The 11,425-nt window shown below is 32.9% G+C and overlaps 1 long non-coding RNA gene across 2 annotated transcripts; it reads right to left on the minus strand.

The window, feature by feature from the left end:
* Positions 1–5,195: 5,195 nt before the first annotated feature.
* LOC145169507 (uncharacterized) lies at positions 5,196–7,905 on the minus strand. 2 transcript variants are annotated; one of them, XR_013742541.1, is made up of 3 exons: positions 7,109–7,905; positions 6,582–6,728; positions 5,196–5,361 (listed from the first exon to the last, which is right to left on the minus strand). It is a non-coding gene; the product is annotated as an uncharacterized LOC145169507 (long non-coding RNA). The 2 variants fall into 2 exon arrangements; XR_013742540.1 differs by having other exon boundaries at positions 6,813–7,905.
* Between the last annotated feature and the right edge of the window lie 3,520 nt (positions 7,906–11,425).

Here is an 11,425-nt window from a genome sequence, read left to right on the forward strand (position 1 = left end):
TAGGAAGATCTTAAAATTGATAAACATAGAGTGAAAGGTTATTTCATTTTATTTAGCCATGTTAAAACAATTTTCTCCAAATCGAATACAAAACCACAAAGACCTAATATGATTCACACAAAGGAAACGCACGAGCACCGATAAAAAGGGAAATAACAACGATGCTAACTCCAATAAAGGCAACGATGCTAAGGCCATCCGTTATACCCACCACATATCACATATGTGGTTGGTGTCACATCAGCATCACATTCCGCTACCACTAACATAGGATATCTACCACTAACACACCACTGCACATCATTATTTTATTTTTTTTAATTAAAAAATACAATAAAATTACATTTTTTATAATTAAAAAGCATTCATTTTTTTAAACTAGTTTTTCATTAATTATAAAAATAAAATTACAACTTCAAACTACATTACTTAGTTAATCTAGAAAAAAAAACATTACATTAATTAAAAAAAACAAACAAACATACATATAAAAAACCTAATCGTTCATGCTACGTTGGTACAAATGTTCCGCGACATCTTCTCGAAAACTGAAACACGTTTCACTGCTATGAATTTCAACAACTCGCTCTAAAAACGCATTCGTTCCGGGTACGAACTCCTCAATTGGAACGACAACGTCGTTCGGATCATACGTGCAAATCGCTCGACCTTCATCTTCAATAATCATATTATGCATTATAATACATGCTAGGACCATTCGTTTAATTCTTTCTTTAACCCAGAGTCGTGTAACATATTTCACTACATGCCATGTCTGCTTAAGGACTCCAAATGCCCTCTCGATATCATTTCTCGCCGATTCCTGTTTTTTTATAAACAACTTTGCCTTTTCACTTCGAGGAACCGAGTATGCCTTCATCAATGTAGAATAATCCGGGTATATCCCATCACCAAGGTAGTAACCGTATTTGTACGCGTGCTCGTTCACCGTGAACGTCATATCAGGTGCTTTGCCGGTCCAAATATCATTGAAAAGTGGAGAGTGGCCAAGAACATTAAGGTCGTTGTTAGACCCCGCTACTCCAAAAAAGGCATGCCATATCCACAAATCTTGAGATGCAACAACTTCTAGGATGATAGTTGGTTCACCTATATCTCCTCGAGTGAACTGACCACGCCATGCATTTGGACATTTTTCCCAAGCCACATGCGTACAATCTAGACTGCCAAGCATACCCGGAAATCCACGTCTCTCTTCATGAGCCGGATATAATCTCTCAATATCACATTGAGTAGGTTTGCGCAAATATTCTTCGTGAAAAACCTCATGAACACATGCAGAAAACCAATCTACACATTCAACTGCGGTCCTCTCGGATACTTTCAAGTATTCGTCAGATGCATCAAATGTTATACCGTATCCTAAATACCTAAGAGCAGCCGCGCATTTTTGTATACTACTAAAACCCATTCTTCCTCTAGCGTCAGGTTTTTGTTTGAAAAAACCATAACGAGATTCTAAAGCGTTACTAATACGTAAAAATATAGCCTTATTCAGACAGAAACGACGTTCGAACGAGTCGTCATTATAAAGACAATTATCGGCAAAGTAATCACGTAGCAATAAGTCGCGTGCGGCTTGGCGATCACGATTGACGACCGCCCTTGTAAAAGCACCATTCGAACTTTCTTCGTCGTGAATGTGTTGCACAACGTTGAAGAATGTCTCGACGAATTCTACGTCGTCATCCGAGTCAAAAGTTTTTAAAAATTCCATATGTTTTGTGGAATCCATGTATATGTGTTTTGTGGTTTTAGAGAATGAAGGTTAGAATGAGGTGTAAGTTTTGGTGAAAATAGAAGGTTTATTTATTTTATTGAATTGAGTTTGAAAATAAAAAGAAATAGGCAAAATATCCGTTCAACGGCCAAAAAAACCAACCACCAATCACCTTCTTCGTTTGAATTCGTCGTCGGGAACACGAATGATCACGACCACGCTCGACCAGGGAATGTCGGGGTGGTGTGCACGAGCTTTTCTCGTGGCCAACTAGACCATGGATCGATTCATGGTATGTATACCATAAGGCCTAACTCGGGTGCAGGGGCGGAACATGAACACTAAAAGTAAGGGGGCCGGAACCAAACGTCAAAAGGAAACCACATAACAAGTTTAATATGGTTTAAACTATAACAAGCTCAAATTCTCAAAAATGTTAATATAAAATATACTTGTATCATTTATTAATGATTGATAACCGTTAGAACTAACTGTTAGAACTTAGAACAACGGACGAACCCAAATTTTATTTAAAGAGGAGAATTTATTTCTATGGTGGAAGAACATGTATATTTTAATATTTGCAAATATTTATTTATATTTTCACTACGCGTCTAACTTCCTTTTGTCATTTTAATTTAAAACAAAGCAAGTTAGCTAACAATATGAAAATAATAAACCAACTTTTGACAAACTCTAAGGATAAAAACAGACAACCTATATATAAAATCAAAACCTATATATAAAATCAAAGTTTAATAAAATTATTAAATCATGTAAATTGTTACATCGAATAAATAAACCTATTTAATATAATACAATATGTTTTTATATCCAAAAAAACAAATATCCTAACGGTAGCCCATTAATGAAATCATTTGAATAAGCCCAACAAATCAATAATACATACCCACTATAAATACCTAATTGGCTAATTGTCATCTTTTTGGCGTTCAGGGTCTTTACTCTTTAGGAAGCAGTGAACAATTCAAGAAAGGGATCTGATGCAAATTGCAGCGGTCTAATTCATCTTTTCTGAAAAATCGCAAATAAATATCTCACAAACGATATGTGGCGTGAGGCGTGGGGGCACAAACAAATCACCAATCGTTTGATTAATCAATTTTTTATGCTTTCTACGTTCTCCTAATCTACCAAACTGCTTTCTGCTTCATCATTGTTTGCCATTCCACCATGATCATTCAACATTTTGTACGATTGGTTAAATATAGCATGACGAAATATTGATGAGCACGATTGGTTAAGCGACATATGGAAATGTGTGTATATATATATATATATATATATATATATATATATATATATATATATATATATATATATATATATATATATATATATATATATATACACACACTAATAGCGTACCCGCGCGATGCGGCGGCGGCGAATTGTTTCATTACGGCGATTTGTTTCATGTGGCGATTCGTTTCCTTTTCATGTTAGATAGTTTGTTGCAGACTTTGGGCGGATTGTTTTGTGCCGGATAATTACCAGTGCAGTGGCAAAATAGTGTTTTTTTTGCAATTAATTTTATACATATTGTTTTGGGGCCGGTTTCTTTGTTGCAATAGTTACTTTTTGCAAGCGGCATATAATTTTTTTTTGGTAAAGAGTATATTCTCGACTTTTAGTTCGTTTTCGCAATTAGTTTCATTTCATTTCTACCGAAGATGAATAATTCATTTTAGCGGTTAGTTTTCTTTTCAAAAAGAAATGGCAAAAAAAACACCATAGTTTATAAAAAGATACCTTTAGTCAGTGTTAGTAAAACATAATCATTAAAAATGGTTTTACTTTTTTAACATTCTCGTAATAATTAAGTAAAAATAGTGCAACTTTTTTTAAATAATCCTTAACCGATAGACCTTTTTGTATAAATTTTGCATGGTTATATATATGTTTTTCATTTGTGCGTTTGGTATTGATAAACATAAATTGTTTATTGTTGGAGGACTACATTTTTGAGTTACACATAGAAATACATTTTTATTGTAGCTTCAAAATATAGGTATTTTTATGTTTTCGTTTAAATATAAAAGGAAATTGTTTTGGTTTATGATATATGGGTAGTTGTTTTTGAAGATAAAAACAAAAACGGGTTGACGTTTTTATCATTTTTTATCCAATTTCTTTTATCATTTTTTAACTATTGCAAAATAATAATGTTAAAAGTGTAAAATAGTCAAAAGAGGCTATGTTAACTTATCTACTCTTTTCATATTTTTTATAACCACGTAAAACAGTAAATATATTAAACATGATTTAGATATTGTTAATAAAATATATTTGAATATGTGATGCAAATTAATGTAGTACTTGATAAAACCAAATCAAAAGAAGGGAAACAGGATTCAACGAAACACAATAACTATAATTTTTCATTTAGTTACAGAATTTTGAGAAGATGATATTTTTAATGACCGAATAGCTGCTTAGCTGATGCACTAGCTTTCAATCAAAAAAGATTATGGGAACATATAGGAAATGTGCTCTACAGTTCTGAAAAAATGGTCTTATAAGTAAGACAAAGGAGTAGAGGTATTTGTGGAAGTGACTTGATTTTCCTGACATCGCGCGGGTACGCTACTAGTATATATATATATATATATATATATATATATATATATATATATATATATATATATATATATATATATATATATATATATATATATATATAAGAGCTAAGATGATGGTGTTTTGCAGATCTGTTCACATCATCTGTTGAACCCAAAAAAAAATTATGATGGGTGTGTATCTACAATCGATGGGGGAATAAGTAACCTGTTGATTTGATTTTAAATAATATGGTGATATTTTTGGTTAAAAACAAATGTACATTTATATTTTGTTTTGAAAATGAAATTGTGTTGTTTTTATTAAGATATTAAGTCCCTTTTGTTTTTAGGTTGAATTAAAACTACATTGCTATTTTGCGTTAAAAAAATTACATTTTTCAACACTACATTAATGTTTTGGGTTAAAACAAACGTATGTTTTCTTTTTTGTTTAAAAATTTGAAATGTTCTGGTTTTTGTTAGAATATCAAGTCTCATGTGTTTTTAGGTTAAACTAAAACAACATTGTTGTTTTGCATTAGAATAAAAATTACAATTTTATGTTGGGTTATATAAACACATGATTTTGGAATCGTTAATTAGTCATCTACTCATCTTGCCAAAAGAAAATGATAAGTAAAAAAGAAAACACAATTCTTTTTAAAGTTGCCGGAGCTATTAAATTTCAACTTTTTTTTCCACATAATTTTTGGGGATATTAAATTCTTTTAAATAGCAATGATTAAACATATTGAAAATTTTAAACAAATTTTAATGACGATGACTGAAATATGAGATATTTTACTCTAGTTTTGATGTTTTTAAAATTTTTTTGGAGAAAGAAGAATACTTAAAGCCTTGCATTTAAGATATGGAAAACAGAGGCATGGTCTTTATTACAATCATAAAAAACATGGAAAGTGAAAATTAATCTACACAAAACATTTACAATAATTAAACTAATTTCCGGTCTTCCATCCTTGTGTTTCTAATAAGAATATATTTGCTGCAAACTCATGGTTGCTCCTTAGTAGGTTCCTACACATTATATTAATACAAGGGTTAAATCCGAGACATAGCTTTGAAAAATCTACCCAATTATACCGACATAGTTTTTTCAAAGTACACTATTAAGTGATGAAAAATGAAAAGTAAGATGCTATTTATAACAAAAAGATAAATGAAAGCTGAAAGCAGGCTGTTATTCATCTTTTGTACATAATGATATATAAAATCGAACTAAACGCTTCAAACATGAACAAAAAAAAATGAAAATATTCATAAAAAAATTTATAATTATTTTAAAAAAATATATTGTTGTATAACAAATACAAACCATAATTCAAAACAAATTGCCTTTTACATAAAAAAGACCGGCTTTGGATCCTTTATTCAAATTTGACGAAAAATCTCTTAATGAATCTCGTGTCCTCTTACTTCTTTCCCAATCCATTTTACTACCCTTCCAATAATTGTTAAAATAAGAGTAGCACAAGATACAACTACATAAAAGCCACTTGACAAATTGATTTTTAATTTTGCAAATTAAAACGCATCCTCTAATCGAATTATTATAAAAAAAAAGATAGTTATGTCTCAATCCATTTACTTGTGAATTGTTGAAAATAGCCGACATAACAACTCCGGATACTATCTTGAGAAAAAATCTTTTCCTGTAGAATTTCAGAAAAGGACTGAAATACCCCTTCAACTTTTTTACTGCACAAAATCTTTTAATACTAATTTCTTTTCCCCCTGCCAACGATAGTCATGATGCTCGACAGTTTGAATATAACTGCTTGAATTAAATCCCAAAAAAGACCATTATACCCATAGCTCTTTTTATTGAACCAGATCATCTTACCTTTGATTAGCTTCACTTCTCCTTTTAACTTTCTTTTACCAGTGAAACCAACCCATACACATATAAAAATGTACAAAACTGCCAAATTTACATTTAACTACAAACAAACCATTTTGCTCTTTCATTATTATTCCAAAGATAAGTGAAAGGCTTTTTTTATTTAAGAGAGCTATGTTTAGGCCTGTTTGCACTAATTTTAAGAATTTTTATTCCATTAAATATGAAAGAACCCTGAAAGCATTATGCTAAATAAATGACTGTTCTTTGTCAATGAATAAATCTAGTAAGTCACTTTCATTTATTTTGTTATTGTAGAATCTTGCTTGCATTTAAAGTAGGACGCTATAATAAACAAATTAATGAAAGTATGTTGCTATAAAAGAGTGATGTGTACCCATTTTTGTTCTAGTAGACTGATGTCTCTAATCTGCATCTGATGTAATCCCTTCAGCTTGTCAACTTCTTACATTATGGATCTCAACTAAATAGCTCCAATCCCAATAAAAAAAAGCAAAACCAAGAATTCAGCAATTAACTGCATCTGATAAATAGTAAAATTTGGTTACTAAAAAATTCAAAATCATAAAAGTACATTTAACAGAGTAGCTTTTAATCTCATCAGAACCTTCTAAAATTCAACATACTCAAGAGGGAGAGATAAGGATTGGTTAGAGGCAGGAGAATGCAAGCCTTAACCCAAAATCCTGGGAGATAAACTACTCATGTAATGGGGATTTGAATCAAGCAATAAGGGGATATTTTATTTTCAAAATTTTAGAACCCACAAATCACAGTATCAGATTAGGAAAAAGGGTGAATGATGAGATAGATACAAGGTTAGTGGTGATATGAGTGTTGATGGGTGGCTACCCAATTGGGTACATGATTGAACTGGTGGATAAAGGAAAAAGAGGTGCTTACCTAGCTAAATGAAATCAAAAGCAAAAAATAAGAACATGAGGGGATAGAAAGCTTTTTGATGAAAAGGAAGAAATGTGTGGTAACCACAACCTCTCCGCCTATCAGATACCACCACAGCTCCGTTACCTCCTCATCTCTCAACCTCGATCCTCTCTTTCTCCCTATCTGTTTGATATTTCTTTTCTTTCCTGTTTTTTGTTCAGTCCTAACACACACAGACCATCTGGGAAGTTGAATGATGACAGATATGGTGGAGGTCGCGGCCACGTATGGTGGCGACCGGTGGTGAGAGTGGCGGCTGATAATGGGCGTTTTTAGGGCTCGTAGAGGTTCTTGGATCAAGAGAGGCGGAGAGAAGAACATTGGCATGATTTTTCAATCATGAACATAACTGTAGTTTTTTCCCAAATGGCTTCATACTTCATCCTTGCTGAGATAGATGCGATAATGGTATAATGGTGGGGTTGTACTGGAATTTTCAGATAAACAGAGAAGGGGGTTGATCTTGCAGTGAAGAGGATGGGAAATATAGAGGAACAAAGATGAGGAGATGAGTGGTTGTAGCTATAAACAATGTTAGGTCTAGGTTTATAGAGAAAAATGTGGAGAGACGGTGCTAGGTTTTTAGAGAGATTGTGGAGAGATGGTGGTGGATTTCAGGGAAAATGGAAAACGATGGTGGTTAGGGTTTACAGTGAGATCAAGCAGAGCATTATCTAGAAGTGTGCAATAGCAAATCCTCGCATTCCTCCGGATTTTTATGGTTCCTTTCCTATTTGAATGAGTCTTTCACTTTTAATCAGCCTAAAATACTGAGAATTTGAATAAGTCCTACCTAAACTTTGGGAAATACATTTAGGAAAGATAAGAAGATACGCGAAAATGAAATAAGATATTTTACTGCATTGTTTGATTATACTTTTAGCTTATAAACTTGAACAATTTAAAATTTAATATTATTTTATTGAAGTCCGGTTGTATTATAAGCTTAAACACTTGGACGTCTTAAATCTGTTTTTAGAAATAGTAAGGTTTGTATAACAATATAGTAGTATATATATATATATATATATATATATATATATATATATATATATATATATATATATATAGAGAGAGAGAGAGAGAAAGACAGAGAGAGAGAGGTAGGTTAAAACCAAAACATGCGAAAACACATTTTAAGCACATGTGAATATAGGATTTAATCATAGGTGAATAAAAATTAAAAAAAAATTCATACATTAAAAAAATTCAATAAAAATAGCAATGTAAAATGGATGGTTGACATTTGTTATCCCGTTCTCAATTTCATAATTTTTATTGTTTGAAACTAGTTCTCTCTTTCCCCTTCTCTTTCTCTTATATATATATATATATATATATATATATATATATATATATATATATATATATATATATATGACCATAATAGCCCATTTTTAAAACCTTTTGCTATAAAATAGTCACAAAAGTGAAAATTTACCCAAATAGTCAAATATTCGCGGTAAAAAATATGAAAAAGTCTTATTGACTGTCATTTTTTTTTAGATTTTCGCAGTCAACTAATTCAAAATTTTGGTTGACTGCGATTTTTTTCATACTTTTTAAACGTCTCAAAAAATATAAAGTAAAATTTTCATTTTTAAATATATCAAACCATTCATGCACCATTTTCCAAAAGATAATCATAGTAATATGTTATTGTAACGTCCCAAAAATACTTAGTAAAATTTTCATTTTTAAAACAATAAATCATACAAACGAGTTGTGCCAAAACCGATCAAAGTGAATATATTATTTAAACGTCAGAGTAAATATTGAAAATTGCCAATGCGGAAAACTTTGGTGGATGCGGTGCAGTCACGCCGGACCCTTCCCTTTCGTACCGGAAGTACCTGAAACCATAAACATAAAATCGTAAGCACAAAATTTAGTGTTTCTATGTGCCATCCATAGTCTTATAATTGTCATTATGCCATGAGTCGTATCATGGTATTTAGTTGGTAGGCGGGGGCCAAGCCCTGGGTCTCACAGACAAGTTTCAAGAGTCACCTCCTGGTCTTCCACACAATTATCACAAAGACAACTATCATACTACATATAACAGCCAATGTCCAAACCCTAGTCTTGCATATAATTTGTCAGGAGTCGTATCCATATCTTTCATGAAATTGCCAGGTGCCACCACCTGGTCTTTCTACATAACATAATCTTATGAGCCGACATTGGTGCCTTCGACCCCCTTAGTATAATGAGGAGACTCACCTCAACTCGAGATAATCGAAACACACATGTGTTGCTGCTACCGGGTTCCTCACACTGAACACATCCAAATTATCCTTAATGAATAATTAGGACAATTTCCCATAAATCAAGGTCTAATTCATTTCTCCTCAACCTTTAGATCCATTAAGTTCAAGTCTCCAACCTTTAGATCTGAATTCATATGATGTTTAGATGGATAAAGTTTCCAACTTTATCCATAAGAAGGTCACAAACTTTCAAGATCTAAACTTTATGCACTAAAGTGACCAAAAGCTCATAACACTCAAAACTAGTTAGATCTAACAAATGAATCATCAAGATTCAAGCTTTATACGTCTAGAAGAAAGATCAAGGTGAACAAAGTCTGGATCTACAAGCTCCAATGAAACCAACACTTCTCCAATGAGCTCCTTCTTTTCCAATATGCATCAAGAACACTCCAAAGCACTCAAAACACCTTTTTTGCTCACAAGGCTCAAACTAGGGTTAAAGTTTCAAGGAAGGGTGTTGGAGAGGTGGAAGATGAGAATGGAATGGATTTGGAGAAGTTAAGGAGCTTAAACAGGGCTCAAACAATGAAAATAGGGTTTGGGTTCTGATCGCATACGCCCATCGTACTAGGGATTCCCAGTACGACCAGCGTACTTTATGTACGCACAGTGTACTAGGCTAAGCCCAAAACATTCCTAACTTCTAACGGTCATAATTTCTTTGTTCCGACTCCGTTTTCGACGATCTTTATATCCACAGAAAGGCATTGAGGAACTCTACAACCCTATCTAATTACTTTTGACTTTAAACAAATCGAACTAAATTCCTTAATTCATAAAAGAAGTCTGAAACACCACTTTTCCCATTTTAACCTTTGACTTCAAAGCACAAACCAAACTCTTGGATCACATAATCTACATTACCCACATCCAAATGGGTCTAACCTCTCTTCCCCCAAAGACTGAAACCTTATGATACTTGATCTTCGGGTCACGGCCCCGAATTATGAAACGACTCGAAATAGGATGTTACAGTTATAGGTTTTAAAACATAAGAGTGAAAAAAATCAAAACAGATAGTGCGTAAATTTCCATTGGATGTGATGCAATCAAGCCTGATTCTTCCCCTTGCTACAAAAAGTACCTAAAACATTTAAACTTAAAACTGTATGCACAAAACTTAGTGAGTTCCCCTACAATACCACATATCATACAAGTAACGACCTATTTAAGGCAACAGGTCTATTTCAGCCCATGTGAATGTTGTGGTCCACCCATTGTCTTACAATCACTTTCGCTACTATAGTCTACATGCAGTCTTTCCTGTCAAGGTCCACCCATTGTCTTTCAAGCAAAAAGTCACAAGATAATCTAGCATCCTAAATAGTATAGTGAGAAGACTCACTTGATGTAACGTCTCAAAAATTACAAAGATATTTTTCTTTTTAAAATAGATTAACCAATTAAACTTTGTTTCAATAACCATTGAATAACATTTGATTCATTGAAAACCATACATTATCAAAGTTCAGTTCACAAAACTGTGGAAACGAATATCTTCGATGCGTGTGTACAGTCCTGCCAAGCTCTTCTCATGAACAACCTGTAAAATGTTTAATCCACAACTATAAGAATAAAGCTTAGTGAGTTCCCCAATATACCACATATTGCACCATACATATAATTCACACACATAAAGTTCTCGACACTAGCGTCAACCTATCAATATACATACAACATACATATTAGTATAGAACGTGTGAATGTTGTGGTCCTCCCACAGTCTTACGTAGTGTTGCCATGGTCCTCCCATGGTCTTCCATACAAGTGTCATGGTCCTCCCATGGTATTTTATACAAGTGTCATGTTTATCCCATGGTCTTTTATGCAATTGTCATGGGCTAAATCCTAGTCTTTCATATAATACATAAAGTCATACGTAGTCAGGGATAAGATAGACAGTCGAACGGATGACCCACCCGAGGCTGTATAATCTGACAAGAACATCACAATTGACATTAGACCAAGAGTTCTCAGGCTATCCAACATAAACTACACAGAA

Source organism: Lactuca virosa, chromosome 4 (assembly GCF_052849685.1).
Source record: "Lactuca virosa cultivar CGN04683 chromosome 4, Lactuca_virosa_CGN04683_v6, whole genome shotgun sequence".
NCBI lineage: Eukaryota > Viridiplantae > Streptophyta > Magnoliopsida > Asterales > Asteraceae > Lactuca > Lactuca virosa.